The 16879-nt window shown below is 45.4% G+C and overlaps 1 long non-coding RNA gene across 1 annotated transcript; it reads right to left on the bottom strand.

Moving 5' to 3' along the window:
* Window positions 1-229: 229 nt before the first annotated feature.
* LOC125096975 (uncharacterized) lies at window positions 230-14326 on the bottom strand. The gene is made up of 3 exons (XR_007126453.1): window positions 14211-14326; window positions 2497-2541; window positions 230-1544 (listed from the first exon to the last, which is right to left on the bottom strand). It is a non-coding gene; the product is annotated as an uncharacterized LOC125096975 (long non-coding RNA).
* Between the last annotated feature and the right edge of the window lie 2553 nt (window positions 14327-16879).

Genomic DNA, 16879 nt, shown 5'->3' with positions numbered 1-16879 from the left:
GCTGATGCTGTGAAGGGGTCTTTCGGCCAGTGGCCATTGGATTCATCAGTTTGGAAACAAGATTAAATCTGAAAACGAGACTGTGGAAAACAGCTAAGACATTCTTCAGAGCAAAATACATGAAAGAAAATATAAAGAACATCCCTAGTATTTACCAAGGGTTTATTTATTTCATTCTAACAGTGAGTTTATTGATTCATCCTATAAATATTTAGCAAGAATCTGCCAGTGCCAGGCTGTATAAGGTGCTAACCCTTGGGATAACTTTCAAAGAGTTGCTAATAGTTCCATGATGTCATACCTGACGAAATTCCAGGGTATTTTAGGCTTTCAGCTATTATTGTTTCTCTCCAATTCCCTACCATTCCCTTTCTGAAAAACTGCAAGTCTTCAGGAAAACCATCAGGCCCTGGGCAGCAGCTGATTTGTCCTTGGGACAACCCCCAGTGGCCCAAACGGTCACCAATGTCGTTTTGAGCCAACCTCCCAACCTGGACTAGAGAAGCAGATCTGGGGTGGGGGTGGGCAGGATTTTGTCATCTGCAGGCAGAAATCTGTCTGGGTTCTACCCAGATGAGAAAAGAAGAGTTGACAAAGCCAATTTCAAATTAAGTTGGCAGAAGCCAGAGTGAAGGAGACAATATTCTGGCAGCTTTTCATTGACCTCTAAATCCTTTGCACTTGAAAGAACAGCTAAATCAGAAAGATTAACACTTGGATTTCACTGGATTGCCTCAAGTGTAAAATAATGTGAGCAATTTTCTCTTCTCATTTGGGGAGGGTCACCAGAGTTGGAGGGGAAGAAAACACCTCCACCTGTCCTCTCCCCATCCCTCCTCCAGCTCCTTCCCACTGGGCTTTTGGGGCTCCCCCCTCAGAATGCAGCAGGGGCTCTGCTCTACCTGCAGGGTTGGGGGTGAGTCTCTCCTCCGGGGAGCTCTCTGAGGGATCCAGGGGAAGTGGAGCTTGGAAGTCAAAATCACAGGTGCTCTGCTCTGTCTCTCTCTCTAAAGTCAATGAATCCAGAATTGTGTTTAAAAGAGGAGGTTCCTGCGGGCACCAGGGTTGGTTAAGCATCAGACTCTTGACTTGGGCTCAGGTCATGATCTAAGGGTCATGAGATGTAGCCCCACTTTGGGCTCCATGCTAAACGTGGAGCCTGCTTAGCATTCTCTCTCTCTAAAAAGAGAGAGAAGCCCTTTACTTAGAAAATTCTGATAATGGTCGAAGAATTGCTGGTGTTCTCCTAAACTAAAAAAATAGAAACATTATTTTTGCTTCCAGGGAAGAACATGGACAGTTGAGAAAGCTGTGGATTTCTGCAAAGCCACAGCAGGAAGAAAGTGGAGGAGAAATATTTAAAAGGGGAGAATTTACTAATAAGAAATAGGCCTCTCCGGGTGACTGGGTGGCTCAGTCTTAAAGCGCCTGCCTTTGGCTCAGGTCCTGATCCCAGGGTCTTGGGATGCGGCCCCATATCGGCTCCCTGATTGGCGGGAAGCCTGCTTTTCCTCTTCTGTTGTGCTCCTTCTCTTGCTGTGTCTCTGTCAAATAAATAAATAAAATCTTTAAAAAAAAAAAAAAAGAAAGAAAAAGAAATAGGCGTCTCTGGTTCCCATAAACTTCCTAGCTCTTCTAATTCATTGACACTATGAAGCAAACAGCACCCTGCCTGAATCAGAAACTCACTTAGCAGACATTTCAGAATATCTGAATGGCCCAGAAGAAGGGGAAAAGTTCAAAACAGAAATGTGAGGTCTCTGGCTATAAGCAACATTCAGAAAACGGCCTCTTCAGGAAAGAAGCCAATCCCTATTATACATTCAAGAGCTTGAACTGGATTCAATGAAGTTTCAGTACATTTTGTTTATATATCTGAACGAAGAACCTTTAAGAGCAGTCTTTGCTTCTGCTCCCAGACTCCCAAGGACCCATTTTTATTTCAAGCCTTTAAAAAAATCCAAAATGTAGAAACAAACAATGGACAATTCATGCACATTTCATTGTGGTAATAATATAAAGGTGAGCCAATCCTGTTTCCAAGGAACTGAGCTCTACAGGGACCAGCAGAGTAGCAGACGTAATGTCTCTGTGGAATATTTTACCTAAGTCTCCATTTTGTTTTAATTTCATCAGTTCAGACAAATTGGATTGTGCTGGCTAACTCGGGGACAATAAAATATTCCCATCACATACAGATTTCCTGTAAGTGGTTTTGAAGATGGAAGGTTAACAAAGGCTTGGAGGCTTAAAAATTAATTCTGTTGAGACATTTCCCACATTTATTAACTATTTTTACCAGAGCTCTGTATGTGGGTTCTTTTAAAACGCGTTGGTGGGAGGAGTGGTGAAGCTATTAAAGCAATCAAGAAAAACAAGGTGTAAGGACCTATTTAGCCAGAGCGACTCCATGTCGGTTAAAGAGCCATTTTGTTGTTTGTGCAGTAAACTTAAATTGATTCCCGCCCCGCCCCCCCCCCCCCCAGAGAAACTTACTTAGAAGCAAGTCCAGGAAACCAGTAAAATGTAGTCGGCTAGTTCCTGATAACAGAGCAGAGAATACAGAGACGAGTCAGGCTAGATGGAGACATCTAATCAGTACGAAGTTCTGATTGTAACAGTGAGAAGGTCTTGCCCAAACCAAAATGACTCCATCTTGGGAAGGATGACGATCTTATTATTCACACTGAATATGTTAGCTGACTAAAGCCTTCCCAGGAAATACTGTTTGTAACAGTTCCTAGTATGGAGTAATCTTGAATAACATGTCACCAGACCGGATGAAACTAGCCAATCAGCAAGAGACACACAAACCTGGTGGGTTGAGATACCAAGATATGGGTTGCAGTTTCACCCAATAAAATGTAGCCTGTAAGATTGGGAGGGGTCGCTCTCTTCGGAGGCGGATCTGACTGGTCAGTCAGTCGATTCTTGAGTCTGTAAGCTGGGGGTGGTCGCTCTTCGGAGATGGCCCTGGCCGGTCAGTCTGATTTGTAATGCTTGGCATAGAATAAAGCTTTGCATAACTTTAACTTTGTTTCAGTCTCGTTCCCCTGGCTGATCAGTCTGATTTCTAATACTTGGCATAGAATAAAGCTTTACATAACTTTCACCTTGTCTCAGTCTCGTTCCTTTGATAACAGACCCTAACACAAGGTACCATTCCACTGTTCAGGGAGGTGCAGATGAGACTAGGGGGAGCAGGACCCAGGGTGAAAAAATGGGGCACACAATGACCATTCGCTGAGAAGTTTTGGTTAAAAAAAGTTATCTGTATTTCAATATGTGAAATCTCAAAAAAGACAAACGAATAAACAAAAGGCAGAAATAGACCCATTAAGTACACAGAACAAACTGATGGGTGCCGGAAAGGAAGAAGGTGGGGGACAGGCACAATGGGTGAAGGGGAGCAGGAGGCACAGGCTGCCAGGATGGGAATAAAGAAGTCAGGGGGATGAAAGGCACAGCACAGGGAAGACAGTCAATGGGTATGGTAATAGCGTCCTATGGGGACAGATGGGAGCTGCCCGGGAGAGGAACGGGTCGTATAGGTTTGTAGAATCACCACGTTGTACACCTGAAACTAATGGAATATTGTAGGTCAACTATACTCAAATCCAAAATAAATGCATTTTTTTAAAAATTACCAAGAATAGCAGCCGAAAGAAGCTGATAGGTAGTGGGATTCTGGGAGCTCCTATGTGTTTGAAGGTTTGGTTTAAACGATGTCCAGCAGGAAGGGAATGGGGAGAGTCTGGAAGATAGTCTTTCCAGAGGAGATAGCATGATGGCCTGGAGCGCAAGGGGAAGTTTTAAGCCTAGACAAAAAGGGCTGCACCTCTTCCTTTAGGAGCAAGAGGAAGGAGCAGCAAAGGGAGAGGGGCCGGGCGGGGCTCCACACCCAGCGTGACCCACACCGCCCACAGCTCACCTGGTTTCAACTCCTGACATGTCTTCCCGTCTGAAGTCCTGTACCCTTCAAAGCTGCTTGTGCAACACAGGTCTCACCGCACGCTCTTCTCCTTAAACCGCTTCATAGTTCTGACTGTGGCTGCTGTTACAGAATCTGAGCTCCAGAGCTGGTGTGTGAAGTCCACTGGACTTCCCACCACTCCTGCTCCCTACTCCCACTCCTGGTGCTCAGTGTGTGGTCCCTGGCCAGCAACAGGAGGACCCCCTGGGAACTTGTTAAAAACTGAAAAGCTTAAGGGGGCCGCCTGGGTGGCTCAGTCCTTAAGTGGCTGCATTTGGCTCAGGTCATGATCCCAGAGTCCTGGAATGGAGCCCGGCATTGGGAGCCTGCTTCTCCCTCTGTGACTCCCCCTGCTTGTGTTCCCTCTCTCACTGTGTCTCTCTCTGTCCAATAAGTAAAATAAAATTTTAAAAATGCAGAAGTCCAGAGGGGCACCTGGATGACCCAGTCCTAAACAACCTCTTGGTTGGGTCCAGGTTGTGAGCTCAGGGTCATAAGGTCTAGTCCCACCTTGGGCTGTATGCTCAGTGTCAGTGGGCTTGAACTTCTCCCTCCCCTTTCCCTCTGCCCCTTCCCCCACCACACTCCCAAGGGCGCTTGAGGGCATTCCCTCTCTGAAATAAATAAATCTTAAAACAACAACAACAACAACAACAACAACAACGCAAAAGCTCATGCCCTGCCCTGGATTTAGTAAATCTGAGACGCAGGGAAGGAGGCCGGGCAATCTGCATTTCACCAAAGGCTTCCGGGGGATTCTGAGGATTGCTCCAGTGTGAGAACCAGTGGCCGAGTCTTACTGAACCGCACTGCAGTGGCCAGACCACACTGTGCTGGCCTCCCCACTCCCATTCCGGGTGGTCCTCCACCGGTCCCCCTGCCCACGGTGACTGCCTGCCCTCCCTGTGCTTCCGCGGAAACTGTGAGCACTTCCACCTTTCAGCTGTGCTGCCGCTCCGGTTTCCGTGCCTGCCTCCCCCAAAGCCAGGGAGCTCCCTCCAGGGGTGGCGACTGTGTTAGTGTGACACAGTCCTGGGGCTCAGAAGATGTATCTGAGTTGAAAAGTTAACGAAAAGCGAAGTACAGGGCGGGGAGAGAACAGGGATCGAGCATGCGCAATACGAAGAGAGACAACCACTAAATGGTAACAGCTGCTCTTCGAGTTCCATCTGTGGGCGGGGTCCTGTGCTAAGTGCTTGGCAGAAACTGCCCTTTAATCCCCGCAACACACCGGAGGTGCTGCTGGGCCGCTCAGCGGAGATGGCAACTAAGACACAGAGCGGCTACACATTGTGCCCCATGCCCTCAGCTGGCAAGTCGCAGGAGTCTGTACAGCCAACCCCATGGGCTCAGAGAGGACGGAGCTTTCTTTGGAGCCCTCCTCAGTACTCACTAGCTCCGCAATGCTCCCCGGGGGCCTGCTCTGTCTGTGCCAGACTGAGAAGACAAAGAGGAATGAAGAGGACACGTGCACACAGTTGCTTACACCGCAGCTCCCCCCCCCCCCCCCCAGGTCCCATTCTAGAGAGATCTGCAAACCAGTGAGCATGACTCAGTGAAGGACCATGACTGAGGAATGTCCAAAGAACTACTCAGAGCCTGTGGCAGGCAGCATGCATTTGCTCTGCCACAATTTCCCACAGAACATTCCAGAGGTAGGTAGCCAGGGCTGTGGCAGTTCTGCTCCATGGTACCCTCCATGAAGGCTGCTCCTCCTGCCCTGGGGTGTGCCCCTCACCTTCCTGCTCCAAAGTGGAAGCCACACACCTTTGTTCCAGGCTGTAGGATAGGAAAAGGGGCAAAAGAAAAGGAATAAGGACATGTTCTAGATCCCTCCGGTGGAAATTTTTAGAAACCTCTCATGATTCTTTTGCGTACATTCTAGTATCCAGAACTTTGTCACCTGGCCATATTGGACTGCAAGAAAGACTATATATAACTGTAATTAGCAACTGTCATGATTTTAATCAGGAAGAAGGCGAGAACATAAATTGGGGGGCAGACTGTAATCTCTTCTGCAGGATGCATGGTGCAGGGTGTCCCAGGAAGACACGGGGATGGCTGGGAACCAGATGGGAAGAACTCGATGTGGCATGACAAGTAGTTTGGACATTGTTGTCCTGGCAATGAGCTATCAGGTTGGTTCAAGCAAGAGACAGATGGAAACTGAGCGATGTTTTCCAGGGATCTCCCTGACAGCTGTGCAGACAGCTTCTGGTGGGGTGTTCCTGTGACCCTGTGATCAGATAGAAGCCAGTTCCCTAGTGCAGGTGAGAGGCAGTGAGGGCCCGGAGCAGGGCAGTAACTGTGGGGTGGAGATGAGAGAATGGAGAACAGACATGGGAGGGCAGGAGAGGATGGGATTTGGTGGCAGTTAGAAAATGGGGGTGAAGGACAGGGATGGAGGTGAGGATGACACTGACGTCCTCAGCTTGAACAATGGAATGAATGACAACGTGGCTAACCAAAGCAAAGGAAGGGACACAGAAGGTGGAGGAGGCTGTTGTCTGTGGTGGGGAGAATTGATCGGTTTGATATGGGATATGCTGAGTTTAGAGCACCCGTTGGAAGATGTTCAGCCAACTGACAGAAATACACATCTGGAGCTCTGGAAAGAGCTTAGGGATAAAAATCCCAACTTAGGAGTGGGTGGGTCCAAGTGACAGCTGCAGACACGGTTTGGGACGGCTGGACCAAAAAAGAATGAGGCAACAGGGTCAAGAATGAAGATGGGAAGTGCCAAAGTTCTGTGAATTCTCTGCAAAAGTCCATTCTGATGGAAGATTCTTTGGAAATAGAAGCTCAGGAAATCTCAGGTTGCATCCTTTTCCCAGACACCCAGACACTTTGACCTGGGTCAAAGTCTCCATTTCAGGACAAGGTAAAACCACTAAAAGTTTTGCTTTCCCTGGCGAAAATACTTTAACACCAGCTAATGTTAGGTTTGGGGGAAAAGTCATATTTAAGGTTGAGGTTTCCATTACTGCTCTGTAATACAGCAGAGCCTGTGCCCAGAAAACCTTCTGTCTCTCTCACCATCCAGGAAGCTGCCTTGTCATTACGCCGCCCGGCCTCGGGGCTTGGGCAAGCCAGCAGGTTAAGGGATGGTAAGGGATGTGGCAGATCAGGCACGCCCTCTCCCACAAACAGCTTTCAACTTCTGGGTGATTTAATGCCCTTTCTGATTGCTTTCAAGAAATGCAATGTTGATTGTTGGTCCCAGTATCTGCTTCGATTCTAGAAAAGGCTAAAAAATTATATATAGCATCCCTTTCATTTTAATTGACTTCTTAAAAAAAGATATTATTTGAGAGAGAGAGAGAGAGAGCATGAGTGAGAGAGAGGGGCAGAAGGAGAAGGAAAGGAACAAGTAGTCTCCTTACTGAGCTCAGAGCCAACCTGGGGGCTCGATTCTGGGACCCTGGGATCATGACCTGAGCTGAGGTCAGATGCTTAACTGACTGAGCCACGCAGGTGCTCTTGAATTGATTCTTATTGTCCTTACCCTTCACCTCTGCTTCCACTCCTTGACCCCTCCCCTTCCCCCCAACATCTGCTGCCACCACCCCTTCTCAACTTAAGCAGTTGGCTAGTATAATCCACTTTCAAAGCACTTATTTCTTGAAACGCAATGATCATAATTTGGAAAACCCTTTAGGTGAAAGAATATGATAACAAAATGCTCAATTCTTTGGGTGGCACTAGCAAAGTGCTTTCAACTGATAAGAATCCAACTAAAAGGGTCCTCAATTATCTGGAAAGCACTAAAAGTCCAAACCCAACAGAAACAACAAAAGCAATCTAAAATTAAAATAAATGGTGGTTCAAAACCACAATGAGATGCCACCTCACACCGGAGACAATGGCTAAAATTAACAACACAGGAAACAACAGGTATTGGTGAGGATGTAGAGAATGTGGAACCCCCTTACACTGTGTTGATGGGAATGCAAGCCTGCAGCCACTCTGGAAAACAGCATGGAGGGTCCTCAGAAAGTTGAAAATAAAGCTACCCTATGATCCAGCAATGCTCTACTGAGAATTTACCCCAAAGATACAAATGTAGTGATCTGAAGGGGCACGTGCACCCCAAAGCTTATAGCAGCAATGTCCACAATAACCAAACTATGGAAGAGCCTAGATGTCCATCGACAGATGAATGGATAAAGGAGATGTGGTATATATACACAATGGAATATTACTCAGCCATCAGAAAATGAAATCTTACCAACTGCAATAATGTGGACAGAACTAGAGGGTATTATGCTAAGTGAAGTAAGTCAATCAGAAAAAGACATTATCATATGATTTCACTCACTTGTGGAATTTAAGAGACAAAACAGAAGATCATAGGGGAAGGGAGGAGGAAAATAAAATAAGATGAAATCAGAGTGGGAGATAAACCATAAGAGACTCCTACCTATGCACATGGAACATTCTCCAGAATAGATCACATCCTGGATCATAAATCAGGTCTCAACTGGTATCAAAAGACTGGGATCATTCCCTGCATATTTTCAGACCACAATGCTCTGAAGCTAGAACTCAATCACAAGAGGAAATCTGGAAAGAACCCAAATACATGGAGACTAAACAGCATCCTTCTAAAGAATGAATGAGTCGACCAGGAAATTAAAGAAGAATTGAAAAAATTCATGGAAACAAATGATAATGAAAACACAACAGTTCAAAATCTGTGGGACACAGCAAAGGCAGTCCAGAGAGGAAAATATATAGCGATACAAGCCTTTCTCAAGAAACAAGAAAGGTCTCAAATACGCAACCTAACCCTACACCTAAAGAAACTGGAGAAAGAACAACAAAGAAAGCCTAAACCCAGCAGGAAAAGAGAAATCATAAAGATCAGAGCAGAAATCAAAGAAATAGAACCCAAAAAACAACAGAACAAATCAACGAAACTAGGAGCTGATTCTTTGAAAGAATTAATAAGATTAATAAACCCCTGGCCAGACTTATCAAAAAGAAAAGAGAAAGGACCCAAATAAATAAAATCATGAATGAAAGAGGAGAGATCACAACCAACACCAAAGAAATACAAACAATTACAAGATCATACTATGAGCAACACTACGCCAACAAATTTGACAATCTGGAAGAAATGGATGCATTCCTAGAGACATATAAACAACCAAAACTGAACCAGGAAGAAATAGAAAACCTGAACAGACCCATAACCAGTAAGGAGTTTGAAACAGTCATCAAAAATCTTCAAACAAACAAAAGCCCAGGGCCAGACAGCTTCCCAGGGGAATTCTACCAAACATTTAAAGAAGAATTATTTTCTATTCTCCTGAAACTGTTCCAAAAAATAGAAATGGAAGGAAAACCTCCAAACTCATTTTATGAGGCCAGCATCACCTTGATCCCAAAACCAGACAAGGATCCCATCAAAAAAGAGAATTACAGACCAATATCCTTGATGAACACAGATGCGAAAATTCTCACCAAAATACTAGCCAATAGGATCCAAAAGTACATTAAAAGAATTATTCACCACGACCAAGTGGGATTTATTCCAGGGCTGCAAGGTTGGTTCAACATCTGCAAATCAATCAATGTGATACAATACATTAATAAAAGAAAGAACAAGAACCATATATTACTCTCAATAGATGCTGAAAAAGCATTTGACAAAGTACAGCATCCCTTCCTGATCAAAACTCTTCAAAGTGTAGGGATAGAGGGCACATGCCTCAATATTATCAAAGCCATCTATGAAAAACCCACCGCAAATATCATTCTCAATGGAGAAAAACTGAAAGCTTTTCCACTAAGGTCAGGAACACAGCAGGGATATCCATTATCACCACTGCTATTCAACATAGTACTAGAAGTCCTAGCCTCAGAAATCAGACAACAAAAAGAAATTAAAGGCATCCAAATCGGCAAAGAAGAAGTCAAACTATCACTCTTTGCAGATGATATGTGGAAAACCCAAAAGACTCCACTCCAAATCTGCTAGAACTTGTACAGGAATTCAGTAAAGTGTCAGGATATAAAATCAATGCACAGAAATCAGTTGCATTTCTTTACACCAACAACAAGACAGAAGAAAGAGAAATTAAGGAGTCAATCCCATTTACAATTGCACCCAAAACCATAAGATACCTAGGAATAAACCTAACCAAAGAGGCAAAGAATCTATACTCAGAAAACTATAAAGTACTCAAGAAAGAAATTGAGGAAGACACAAAGAAATGGAAAAATGTTCCATGCTCCTGGATTGGAAGAACAAATATTGTGAAAATGTCTATGCTACCTAAAGCAATCTACACATTTAATGCAATCCCTATCAAAATCCCATCCATCTTTTTCAAAGAAATGGAACAAGTAATCCTAAGATTTATATGGAACCAGAAAAGACCTTGAATAGCCAAAGAAATATTGAAAAAGAAAGCCAAAGTTGATGGCATCACAATGCCAGACTTCAAGTTCTATTACAAAGCTGTCATCATCAAGACAGTATGGTACTAGCACAAAAACAGACACATAGATCAATGGAACAGAATAGAAAGCCCAAAAATAGACCCTCAACTCTATGGCCAACTAATCTTCGACAAAGCAGGAAAGAATGTCCAATGGAAAAAAGACAGCCTCTTCAACAAATGGTGTTGGGAAAATTGGACAGCCACATGCAGAAAAATGAAACTGGACCATTTCCTTACACCACACACAAAAATAGACTCAAAATAGATGAAGGACCTTAATGTGAGAAAGGAATTCATCAAAATCCTTGAGACGAACACAGGCAGCAACCTCTTCTACCTCAGCCACAGCAACTTCTTCCTAGGAACATCACCAAAGGCAAGGGAAGCAAGGGCAAAAATGAACTACTGGGACTTCATCAAGATCAAAAGCTTTTGCACAGCAAAGGAAACAGTTAACAAAACCAAAAGACAACTGACAGAATGGGAGAAGATATTTGCAAACGACATATCAGATAAAGGACTAGTATCCAAAATCTATAAAGAGCTTAGCAAACTCAACACCCAAAGAATAAATAATCCAATCAAGAAATGGGCAGAAGACATGAACAGACATTTCTGCAAAGAAGACATCCAGATGGCCAACAGACACATGAAAAAGTGTCCACATCACTCAGCATCAGGGAAATACAAATCAAAACCACAATGAGATACCACCTCACACCAGTCAGAATGGCTAAAATTAACAAGTCAGGAAATGACAGATGCTGGCAGAGAATGCGGATGATGCGGAGAAAGGGGAACCCTCCTACACTGTTGGTGGGAATGCAAGCTGGTACAACCACTCTGAAAAACAGCATGGAGGTTCCTCAAAGTTGAAAATAGAACTACCTTATGACCCAGCAATTGCGCTACTGGGTATTTACCCTAAACATACAAACATAGTGATCTGAAGGGGCACATGCCCCCAAATGTTTATAGCAGCAATGTCCACAATAGCCAAACTACGGAAAAAACCTAGATGTCCATCAACAGATGAATGGATAAAGAAGAGGTGGTATATATATATATATACAATGGAATACTATGCAGCCATCAAAAGAAATGAAATCTTGCCATTTGCATCGACTCGGATGGAACTAGAGGGTATTATGCTTAGCGAAATAAGTCCATCAAAGAAAGACAACTATTATATGATCTCCCTGATATGAGGAAGTGGAGATGCAATGTGAGGGGTTTGGGGGGTCAGGAAAAGAATAAATGAAACAAGATGGGATCGGGAGGGAGACAAACCATAAGAGACAAACTCATAAGAGACAAAACAAACTGAGGGTTGCTGGGGGGAGGGGAGTAGGGAGAGGGTGGTCGGGTTATGGACATTGGGGAGGGTATGTGCTATGGTGAGTGCTGTGACGTGTGTAAACCTGGTGATTCACAGACCTGTACCCCTGGGGCTAATAACACATTATATGTTTATTAAAATTTTTTTTAAAAAAGAGACTCCTACCTATGGGAAACAAACCGAGGGCTGCTGGATGGGAGGGGGTTAAAGGGACGGGATAACTGGGTGACAGGCATTAAGGAGGGCACGTGATGTAAGGAGCATTGTGGGTTATATCCAACTCTATCTCTGAAACTAAGAATATGCTATATGTTAATTAACTGAATTGAAATAAAATAAAATTTCAAAAATAATAAAATAAATGGTAGTATCCTTGTCTAACTTGGAAAGTTTGGGTACAGAATTAGTGTTGGATCTTAGGATTAGTATAAATTAGGAATTAATATAAATTCAGCCAAACATCTACTATTTCTCATCTCAGTGTACTTGGCAGTGTTCACTGATATTCAACATGATAGCCCGAAAATAGTGTAAGAAAAGTTCCTATCAAATAAAGACTCATTTATGGACCTCATGCTCTAGTAGCTAAGACACAAAAATAGGCAAAATGCAAGCTGCTAACATTTTCACTTTGGAAACACAGAAAATTAAAGAAAGTATGGTAAAATGTTTTAAAAAGTGAAATTTATTTTTTTAAGACTTTTATTTTGAGATCATGTCTTGTTTATGTCAGCCTGTCATGTCTTAGACAAACAGTAGTGACAGCAGATGACAGGCTCTTTTTGAATGACCTTACTTGGCAAAATTAAAAGCTGGCACACCATCTCTGTCTCTAAATTTATTTCAGAATTTTATTTGTTGGTGAAATGTCAAAGTCTGGGAATCCCTGGAGTTGGATTAGGCCTTTCCCACAATCTTGGAAGCAAATGAGGTTTTCTATGGATTCCCTGCAATTTGTGCTGAGGGTGGGGGTGGGGCGGTGAGAGGGGCGTGTGGGGCGGCGGTGGGGGAAGTCTGGTTCTCTATCCTCTCTCACCCTGTGCTGATCATGTTGGCTGGTGCTGAAATAGGTACTCAATAAACGATTTATTGGAAATGGTTGATCACCAGGGAATGGAAAGTTTAAACAGGGCTCTTTGTTTCCTCCACTAATTACCAAAATGTCAAACATTTTAATTTCTTTTAAACTTGTACTTTTAAAAATATACGTGTTCTTAATAAATCGGTTAAATATACAAAAGTCCAACCAGACCACCTTTGCAAAGCAGCTTTAAAAGGGAGCCTTGCAGGCTTTGCACACCTGCCCCCCACAAATATCCTGGGAAGACCTGGTTGGGCTCCGTGTTTTTAGAACGGATCACCAACCCCTTTTCTGCTTTTCAGAAACCAGGAAGGAGAGAGGAAGAGATTTGTAGTTGCTACATAACTCTCAAGGACAATAAAGATTCAGGGTTGGTTAGAACCAGCTTTCAAATCGGAACTTGGGTTCTCGGGCCTCCGAAATCAAAGAAAATTTTAAAAATCACTTTTCAAGGATCACAAAGAAAAAAAAAGCCCCTTCCAATAGGTTCTCAGTCCAGAGAGTTTTGATAAAACCATCACCGCGATTCTATTGTTATTTCCCAGACAACGGGAGCATTTTCCAATGAATCGGCCCTTAAAACTGGTAAAAACGTAGGCAGGAGCCAAGTCCTTTACAGTCGCTAATCACAAAGTCACAACCCTGGGCTCTGTTACTGGCTCTACTCCCCCAGGGCTGCTCGGTGCAGCCGGGACGTGATATTGCCCGATCTCTCCGCGCAAGAGAGCCGGATCAGCCCGCGAGAAAGAGTCCGCCCTTCGCAGAGGTCAGGGCAGCCTCGTGATGCGTGCGATTTAAATATGGTAACAACTCTCCTCCCACGCACAGTTTCCTGTAGAACACTCAGAAAAGAAGAATCGTTCTAATTCTACCACCTACAGATTACCTCCGTTAACATTTTGATGAATCTTCTTCCAGGCATAGATGAACACATGGACGGCTGGATGGACAGACATACCGAAAGCCACAACGATAGACTTACTACATGGATAGAAGTGCTTTTTAGAACCTGTTGCTAGTTATTTATGGAGGGGTGGGTGGGAAGGTGGTGGTGAGGGGAGGCTGGTGTTTTAATGCACACAGACATGACTAGGGTTTGTGACGACTACATATTACTGTGTATGTTTTACTTCCCTAATTTTTTAAATTGCGAAAGCCCAGAGCAGTCCCTCCTGGGAGCAGTGGGGTGCAGTCGCGAGCTCCCCTGGGTGTGCGGTGGCGGCGCGGAGTGAGCCGGCCGGCTTCTGCGCGAGGCTGCAGCGCGCGGGGAGAGGCGCAAGAGCCCGCGGCAGCCCGGCTGCACCGGCGGCTGGAGCTGCACCGTGGGGGGAGCTGGGAGTGGGGAGCTTGGGCCCTGACGGCGGTTACCTGTGCTCGGCGGGGTGAAGTGCGGCGCGCGTCGGCCGGCGGCCACTCCACCCCGAGTCCGCTTTGCCGTGCCGGGTGCCTCGCCTCCGCGCGGGTTCGCCCGCGGCCCGGGCTGTGAGGCGCCAGGGCCAGGACGCGGGACGGCGGCCCCACGGCGCCCTCTGGCGGGCGGGTGCGGGGCAGACGCGGGCCCGTGGGGCAGAGCGCGGCAGCAGGAGGGGCTGCAGGCTTGAGAAGCCAGGATGCGGAGGAACGGGCTCCCGTCGTCGGGGACCTGGACTGGTCTTCTGAGGTTTGGTTTGGTTTGGGGTTTCCATTTTTTCACAGCCTTGCCTGTCCATCCATATTTCCCTCCACTCATGTTGGCTTTTTGTTTGCAACACCAATAATGTTCTGTTCTCCAAAGGAATGCTTATTCATTGTTAAAAAAAATTGAAAGCGCAGAAAATTACAAACTTTAATCTCACCATTCAAAGATAAGCACACGCTAAAGTATTTTTCATCTAGTGTTTTGTTTTGTTTTTTCCTGTATCCAGCAGTGTCTATTATGGTGAGTGTGAACTTAAACTGAGCAATGCTGTTTGAGAGGTCAGGCCTGGTGTTGAACTGGCCCTGGGAAGAGAAGACAGAAAGGCCAAAGGGCAGAGAGTAAGGGCCTCCTGCCCTTAAAAACCAGGCGTGGCTGCCTCTTGGCTTGATAAACGGGTTAATCTAGCCCCAAGGAAGCTTGTCTTTTTCATCTCAGCTGGGGGGCACATAAGCTAAAGTTGCTGTTTTATAGGGAGCAAGTAGGCGGCAGTAGCCAGTGGGTTGGGAGGATAGGAAAATCCTTCTCACTGTTGGCTTTACCTAACTAGAAGTTTCCATGGCGTGTGGTGTGGTTCCAGCTCCTGCCTGGCACCTCCTCCCAGGCTTCTCCTGTTGCTGTTTGACTCATCCTGGGTGGTCTCCTGCCTCTAGGCTGTGAGCTCCGTAGGGCAGGAGTAGGTCTCAGGGCCCATCTCCCACACTTGGCAGAACACTGAAGTCTCTCTTCTTTTTCCTCCACATACACTCACATCACCCAAACAGTGTGCTTGCTTTACAAACACAGCTTCAAGGCAACTCCCACCGCCTGCGAGTCACACTGGGGCCTCCAAGCAAGACTATCCTTTACGGGAATTTGAAAGTTGTCTCTCTCCTGGGTGTGGCTGGCTGTCGGACTGCAGTAGAGAACCCACGTCAGAGTTACATGCGGCATAGTAGGTGTTTCTCCCTCCCTCTCTGGGTTACTTGGCTGGGGCTGAGGCAGAGAGAGGGCATTGTAGGAGCCCAGTCTGTGGCGGCAAGGATGTTGTGGGGCATGGGGGTACAAGGTCAAATCCTCTGGCCTTCATCTCACCTCGAACTCAAAATCTCGTGAGATCCATATTGCTCAGCAGTGACTGGTAGCGTTTCCCCCGTGAGAACGCGAAGAAGGGCTGAGTTTCCCCTTGACGTTCTGCCCAGTGAAAATAAAAGCTTCAGGGAGTAAAAGCCACCACCTCCTAGGGGACACTGGGTAAGCTGGCTGGGCCATGCTGGTCTTCTCTCTTCTGGGGACTCAGGTAGAAAACCTGTAACACCCAGAGTTAAAGGCCTAGGTTCTTTTTTAAATTTTTATTTTTAGAGAGAGAGGTGGGAAGGGCAGAGGGAGAGATAGAATCTTAAGCAGGCTCCTTCCGCAGTCCGAGGCCCAACGTGGGGCTCGATTCCATGATCCCGAGATCATACCCTGAGCCAAAATCAAGAGACGGACGCTTAACCAACTGAGCCACAAGGCCTGGGTTGTCCTTATGCTACGTACTAGCAATGTTCTTAGAAGTAGATGATCTGACCTCTCCTAATCTGTTTGTTCATCTCTAGCAGGGAATGGTAATGTTAACTAGAGGTTATGTTTCGTGTTTGCTGTTGGGCCCCAAAGAGTCTTGAAGTTACATTTGCAAATTTTCTCAACTTGTTTGATGGTCCTGCATCAATGTTGAAACCTCTGAGCTAGGAGTATGGGCAGCTTGATGGAGGAGACTTTGAACTAGATGATCCTTCTAGTGGCACTGTCTCAATCTTATCAAGGACTGAGCTGGAATCGTCTATTGTGCAGTTGAAAAAACAACAACAATAACAACAAGGCTCAGAGAGGTTGAACAGCTTGCCCAAGGGCACGCAGCTTGGCCATGACAGGGCCAGGACTGGAGTATAGTCCATAACCAACCCGCCCTTGTACCATCTCTAGCAGGAGATGGGAAAGGAGTGTTTTCTTGGAATTGTTGTGCGGTGTGACACCATCCCCATGCAGGAGACACTGAGAAAGGGGTAGAGGATCTCAGACTCTGCTCTAAATGTTCAGGAGTGGGAGGATGAGCCCATTATTCTTTATACGTTTAGAATCTTTTTAATAATGCTCTTCACATGCCGTAACAGAGCTGACACTCATATAAGCCATTTGAAGATTCTATACACTGAGATTTCAAAATAGACAACTTAATAGGCTGCTTCTATATTAAATGAGTCACTTGAAATGAAGATTCTTTCTACATTTCTCGGAACTGGTGGGATGATTATCTCTGTAAGACACTGTTGGGAGAGATACTCTGACCTGAACTTTATTTATGAAGACTGAACTTTCTGGTAGGCACACAGCTGCTTTCTTG

The sequence above is a fragment of the Lutra lutra genome, chromosome 4, assembly GCF_902655055.1.
Source record: "Lutra lutra chromosome 4, mLutLut1.2, whole genome shotgun sequence".
Classification (NCBI taxonomy): Eukaryota; Metazoa; Chordata; class Mammalia; order Carnivora; family Mustelidae; genus Lutra; species Lutra lutra.
Note: the sequence above shows the minus strand (reverse complement) of the source record. Positions and strands in the feature narration are given on the sequence as shown.